A 7588-nucleotide genomic window follows, 5' to 3' on the forward strand; every position below is an offset into this window, starting at 1 on the left:
TTGTTTGGATTATAGTTGAGTAAAAGTAATTTTGGCTGAAAAATTACCAAAATGGGCATGAGTTTTAATAAATAATGAAACATGATGAAAAATTGATTTAAGACAATACAATAAAATTAAAATAAAATAATATGAAGAAATAAAATTTAATGAGTGGATTAAATTATAAAATATTTAAAAAATCAACCAAAATATATAATAATGAAAGCCACATTATGTAATCACCAAACAAACATATATACTATTTCTTAATATTATTGTAAATGCATTTGTTATCAAAACTCCAATTATTATTATGAAATATAAAAATATTAATTAACACATTATAATTGTAAAAACTGTTTTGCTTTCTTATTCAAAAACTCAATTAATCAATTGTTTTTCTGATTGTTTGAAAAAAAATTGTTCATCTTTCAATTAGAACTGCCATATTTTAACATAAACTTGTTAATTACATTATTAAAAACCAGCATTATAATGACTAAAAAATTGTTATCAAATTACTTTCTTCAGTCTATTTCACATAAAACCATTGAATGATCAGTGTAACACTCTGATATACACTTCAATCTATTTCACATAAAATTTTTGTTTTTTTGTACATTTTTCTATCAAAATTCCAGGACCATTGCAACCCAATAATCAGTATAACACTCTGATATACACATATACACAAGCTCATACGCACTACAATATCCAGAATGATCATCACGTTTTCACCAAAAAAAAAATGAATCATTCATCACGTATACATCGGGTCCATTTAAAAACCAGAAGCAAAACCACCAGCAAGCCGTCGAAAAACCAGAAGCAAAACAAAGCAATTATCATAAACCGACCGAAAAAGGCACCGGCGACGGAGAACACCTGACTTCCACCGGCGACAGAAACAGAGCACCGCAACAAACCAGACCGAAAAAGTCTTAAACCGAACACCGGCGACGGAGCACTCTTCACTTCCACCGGCGACAGCAAATCAGACCAAGAATCAAACCAGAAAAGAAAGAAAAAATTGTAATCACCAACCTGTAACAGATCAACCGAATCGAAGGCAACTAGAGATAGATCCCACCGTGTATCGCAAGAGAAGATCGACGCACAGCTCCAAACCACAGCAGACGGCGGCGACCTCGGTTGCAGACGGCGTGACCAGCTCGGACTTGCAAGGAAGAGGCAGCTCCAGCCGACCACGGACACCTCACACCCACGACTCGAAGCGCACGACGGTGCTCACGGCGCTCACGGCGACCAGACCGCAACCTTCAACGGGGCGACCTTCAGCTCACGGCGGCAAGAGAGAATGGGAGAGGAAAAAAGGAACAGGCACGAGGGAGAGGAAAAAGACGAGTTGTGTGTGAGACGGGGAAATGAAAATGGGAGAGGAAAAAGACAATACAGCATCTGACACCCCCACAACGGTTCTTTTTTTTTTCCCCGCGAGAAGCTCTTCTGGGCTAAGCTATAAGCTCCTTTCTTGAGCTTATGAGAATCAGCGTTCCATCAGCCAATTTTTTCATAAGCCCAATCTGATAAAAGTGAAACCAAACAGGCCTATTGGGCAATCTAGCTTATTTTATAATTTAAACTCACTTTAAGCTTGATAGAAGTGAATCCAAACAGGCACTCAATCTTCTACGTAATCATCAAGCAAGCTAGTGCATGCCCCTCTAATTCAAAATAAATTAATTAATTTTGAATGATCCACTAAGTGTCGCATTTAAATTGGTGAAAATACTAATATGTAGTAGTTTAATAATACACGTACACCCTCTCTTTGTATTATTTTCATTTTATTTGCTGAGATATCGTACGGTCAAAAGAAATCATATGCGGCGAATGATTTGAAAGTAATTGACTAAGGGAGTGTTTGGATAAGATCAAAACCATAGTTTCAGAAGTGCTTTTACGGTATACGAAGCAAATATGTGAAGGAAATTGTCTCAATTTGCAGAAAAGTGCTTCTGAAAAGTGATTTTAAGGGCATCCAAACACTCCCTAAAACGACAAAAACTAGCAATGTACAGCAAATAAATCAAACCAATCATACGATAGTTTTTCAGTCCCCACACACATACACAAACACCAAAAAGCATTTTTGAAAAGTTGGTATTTAGCAATCATAAAATAACAGGAACAATGCATAGTTGTAAATCGATCAATAACTTGCTGTTTATTATACCATTTTAAGAGAGAAAAATGAGTGACTATTTCAAAATATTATCTTGATTTTAAACAAAATAAACATTTTACGGGAATTTTTTAATAGAAAAAAGGAATTAATTAACAAACCCACTAATATGTATAAAATCACTATTAAATAACTTGATCTACTTATAATTTGTAAGCTGCAGAGAATCACTAGAATAAGTGTATAGTTGAAGTTTTGATGACAATGCTGAAGCTGATGCCATTAGATTCCTTTCCTAGGAGCAACTATTACTACCATTAGGGATAGGAATACAGAATATAAATACCAAAGGATTACATCTCCATTCTTCAAAATACACTGCTCTTCTGAACTATTGAACTTGGATCACTGGAATCACTTCAAGTGGTGTAAAGAGAGAAAACGAGAAAGATTGGACCCACCTCCATAAGATCTATATAAAGGGACACAAAAGTGAGCCCCACCTCTCCTCATTTTAACTTGCAGTAATTCTTCAAGTGATCTGTGCTCTTCAAACTATATGTACCTCAGTTTTCTCGTGTTAAAGAAAAGAAACTTGAAAGGAAGAGTCAAACCACTTTAGGAAACTGAATACCTCCTATTTCTTGAAGGTGTGGATTTAGCTTCTTCTGGGTTAGCAGAGCCAATACTTTCTGATGAGTCTGATCCACTATTTTCTCCTCCTCCTCCTCCTTTGCTAGTCCATGCCTTCATGAATGACCTTTTTGACTTGAGCAGACCCTTCATCTTTGTAATCACAGCCTTGTCTGAGTTAGATTTGTTATTGTTATGATCTCCGGTATCTTTCTCACTGCTCATCCTCAAGGATGCAAGTTCCTTCCTTAATGCCTTCAGCTCCTCTGCTGTTCCCAAACCGTCCACTAAGTCATCTTCTGTGTTAGCTGTTGTTCCGGATTTTGAGCTGCCATGTGAACCCCCATTGTTGAGATCCTTCATTCCTCCTCTGTGTACATCAGGAGTGCTGGCGCCAGATGATGCGGCAGTCCTCACCTGCTCAAAATAGAGCACCTGCACAACTACTCGCATCGGTAACCTCTCATTTTGCACAGCATGCATGCAAGCTTCAGCTGATAACTTTTTGCAGTCCATCAACTTGCATATCCTCTTCCTCTCGCCTTTGCTGATCCCGGGGTGAACCTTAAAATTGACAGAATGCATCAGTTACTTTCGCACACAGTCAGTCATGCAGATTTCTAAGATGTGTTGTCTGTCATCAATGGATTTGTCCATGAGCAAGGCATGCCAATGGATTTTTTTGGTCCGAGCCAAAATTTGAGCCAATTGACTAAAATCCCAAGTCCGTGTAGCAAAGACTTGCAATATTAAGCCACAGGCATGCCTAGGCTTGGACCACTTCAGTGCTTCATATATGATGATTATACCCAAATGGCAAAAGCCAACAGGCTTGAGCAGTTGAGCCCGAGCCCGAGCCCAGCCCACAAAGAGGCATAACCATCATATCAGAAGCATTGAGGAGCAACTAGTAACAATATGATAGACAATTTTAAATCTCCCACTAAACGCAAGATCATATATAGAACTTTAATGTTATGCAATCCAAGTCAACGAATTAATCTTTTCATGAACAGTAGTTACCTTAAGATACATATCAATGGCCCTGTAAAGCCATCATGAGCTGGACGAGGGATGCCGGATACCAGCTCAGCAAGATCAACAAACTGAGACAAAAGTAAATTGGGGTCCTTTGCTATTTCAGCAAGATATCCATCTATGAGTTTTGCAACCATTAGCTTGGAAGCATCTGATAAAATCCCAGCAGGCTTTCTTGAGTCCTCAATATCACCATCACCTCCAACCGATTCAATTTCAGTATTGAGATCCTGCATCAAATACTCCTTTACAATTTTCTGTACTATACTAACATCATAAATGGTGCTAGCATCACCATCCGGGGCTCGTATCAAAATATCGCTTACAGAAACTTCCTCCAATTGCTGTCCAATTCTCTTCACCAGCTCTTCTATGGTCATGTCTCCTGACTCCAAAGAAATGGCAGCTTTCAATAACTTGACTAAGAATCTACAAGAAACAGAGCCTTTCTCAGCTGGCAATAACCATACAATTGTTTCAATGATCAAATGATGTTTAGACACATCCCCACATTGGCTGGTACTCTTGCTGAAATTTGGCAATCTTCTGTGAGCATAAGCTTTGAGAGCTTCTCCAATCACTTCAGCAGAAAGAATTGCCTTGGACTTGATATTAGTAATTACCGACTTAAATAAATCAACTTCAAGCTCACACAAATCCTCAACCCACCAGTCTTTGGGAACTGACCGAGTTCTGACAACATTCTTGTTTTGATCAATACCATTTTCCTCTAGAAGCTTCTTTCGGTTATAGGTATAGGACCAGTCAACTCTGGATACATCAACACATGCCTTGTTTGCTATCGATTCGATGCACCGGTTGACCACTTTTAGGTCTTCAGCCAAGGGTGAAATAGACTTGCATGTCTGAAGAACAATGATTGAGTCCTTCCAACTGAGTAAAATGCTAGAGCTAAGGAAAACATCAATCTTGTAGATAAGGTTCCCTTTCTCAACAGTCTCATGCATTCCAAGGTACTCAGCTGCACATCGAGTTGAAACCACATTGTAAGCATTGAGGGTAACAACCATGCCATAGCAAAACTTGGCACACATCTCAAAGGCAGCAGCGCCTCCAGGAATGTCAGAAATTTGAACTTCATCTCTGTTTTCTTCTTCATTAGTTGCAGTGATCAACTTCTGCAGGTGAGAACTCTTTGACAGAAGAGGAAACTACACGGAAGAGTAATGAGTTCATTCATAACAGAACATGAATGAATGACATAGCTGTTTATATGTAAATAAAACGAGTCAACTTTGATCAACATTTTTTAGGAGTCGGGTCCTAAAAACAAGACACTGCTAAAAGTTTATATAGAGTATATCAAAAGCCTAGAAAGAATATCGGGTTGAGGCATACCTTATGTAAATAAAACTTTATATCCCCTACATTAACAACGATATCTGATGCCAGCTCATTTGCCACATACCTGCACATGTAATGGGTCCTTTTAAGAACTCTCTACACAGTGTGCATTATAAACTAACATTTACACAACGAATAGAGTATAAGACAAGTTTGCTAACTAGGTCAAACAGAATGAACACAAATTCCTGCATAGATATACTTTCTGAAAAGTTTTTACCAAGTCACAGTTATCAATTGCTTAAATTATGGAGAGCAAAAGCACTTGTCTTCAACAATAGTGTATAGATGAGCATCCAATGTTTATTAGGTTTAACAACATTAGTAACTATGGTATACCGAAATCTTTATTCTACAGCACCTTGCGCCCTTGCCCATTCACCCCAATTCCCATCATCATTTTTTATTCATTTTTCTCACACCTATGCCTTTTAAAAAGTCATACTCATTTGCATTAATTAAAACTTAAAGAAAATCAATTTGTGGCAAAACACATAAGAACATCCATCAGTTTGCCCTCCATTCTAATGGTTTTCAGCTTTGACAGCATAAACAAATTTGGCAAGATAATTTCATCTAGCATCAAAAAATTGAGCAAGACTTCGCTCAATTATTATATTTCCTGCTTTCGAGCACTTCTATACTGTGATTACAAAGAACAGGCAACTCGACATTGACATTACCAAGTGCTTGCCTTTGGATGTACAAGAAATCATTGTTTTGATAGCTAGATGGCATCAACAAATGGCCAAACACAAAGCTTCAGAGAAAATTAAAGCTAAATATGAAGGATAAGAAATAGAATATGAAGGATCATCGATGTTCATTCACATTGCAGACCTATCAGAATAGTAACTTTAGTATAAAACATTGATCAATACTGGAAAGCCTTCGCTTAATCACATAAAAGCAGATCCCACAACTGAGTAAGCACTTGAAATGAAGAGAAAAATGGAGGAAAAAATCAATGCATATAAATTACAGCTGTAAAATAAACAAACTAGTACGAAACAACTTTTTTTCGGGTGAAAGAAACAAAAATGTCTTATAAATAACCTGTGTAATCTCACCTAACATTACCATCAGTCTGAAAGGTGTCTGGCTTGGAACCAAGTTTCATGAACTTCATCTTGACAATACAAGATCCGGTTCTTCTCTTTGACACTCCAAACAAGGAAAAAAAAAATAAAACTTCCCAGAACTCAATAACTAATTGCTAAGTCCAATAAGCCATCGCCAAACATCCCTAGCGAACCATACATAGTAGCCTGAGCTCTATGAAAAATTCCCAGAAAAGGGAAAAGGCAACCCCACCAGTGGGGACCAATCAACTCATTGAATGAATCAAAGTTTCTGGCTTTAAGGATCAACAGTTTGGAGTATGACCGAATCTTGACAGCAAACAAGGCACAAGCTGAATCAGAGAGAGAAAATGAGAGAGAGATGAGATCGGATTGCCCACATATTTTAGGTAAAGGTTCTCTTGGACGGAAGAAAGACTCAAAACTAGGGCTTGTTTCCTTGGTCGGCGGCAAAGCCCAAAGAGCCCGGGCTTACCGAATCAGCTCAGGGGACATGGCCAGCAGAGTAAGAGCACTAAATAATTCTCAAAACAGAGACACCCACAAGCACAAATCTGACTCCACCTCACTTCCCCATATTTCTTTATATTTCACTCTCTGATTCATCTGTTCTATGTTTTCCCCTCCTTTTTTAAAAGCAGTGGCTTTAAAGCTTCCAACACAGAATTATCTAATATAAATGGTATGATCCCTGTCTCTCCTTCTTTCTTTCCTTTTCTTTTACCGTTGAAGTTTGAAAACCTGCAACGGAAAACAGCATCTCGGTATCAGTTGAATAAACCACCAAAACGGCAGACAACAAGCATCTTTTGCAAGGGCATGGGTTGGGTGAGGAAGATCAGGAACATGGGGTTATTTTTATAGTAATAAAAAACGAAGCATGGACTACTTGCAAGTTATTATAAACAAAATTGAGCTGAAATATGAGGAATCTACAGAATATATCGCAGAAATCTAGTAAAATATTGAAGCAAGATCATGACTTTATGCTTGATAGGGATGAGTATCTCAACCCCACATGAAGCAATATGCCTTACAAGTCGCAAAGGTCACTCTCCGCGTCATTCCCGACATATAATCTCAGGACCCATTTTTCAAGTTGATGAAGAAACAAGCAACTAAATGCATTGCTGCACCCACCACCACCGGGGGGGGAAAAGAAAAATAAGCCGTGCAGAGAGAGAGAGAGAGGGAGATATGCGTTCCCTTTGTGACTTATTAGAGCTGAAGTAACCTTACTATCACAAGACAGAAGACGAAAACAAAAATTGAAAAGAGAAAAAATGGGATCGAGATCTTACACTAGAAGTTCAGTAGAACAGGGACACAACTGCAATAGTTG

At 38.1% G+C, this 7588-nt stretch overlaps 1 pseudogene; it reads right to left on the minus strand.

Moving 5' to 3' along the window:
- Nucleotides 1-2313: 2313 nt before the first annotated feature.
- LOC114736877 (BTB/POZ domain-containing protein NPY2-like) lies at nucleotides 2314-6428 on the minus strand (annotated as a pseudogene).
- Nucleotides 6429-7588: the final 1160 nt, after the last annotated feature.

Source organism: Neltuma alba, unplaced genomic scaffold (assembly GCF_004799145.2).
Source record: "Neltuma alba isolate B1F8T4 unplaced genomic scaffold, ASM479914v2 tig00013378_pilon, whole genome shotgun sequence".
NCBI lineage: Eukaryota > Viridiplantae > Streptophyta > Magnoliopsida > Fabales > Fabaceae > Neltuma > Neltuma alba.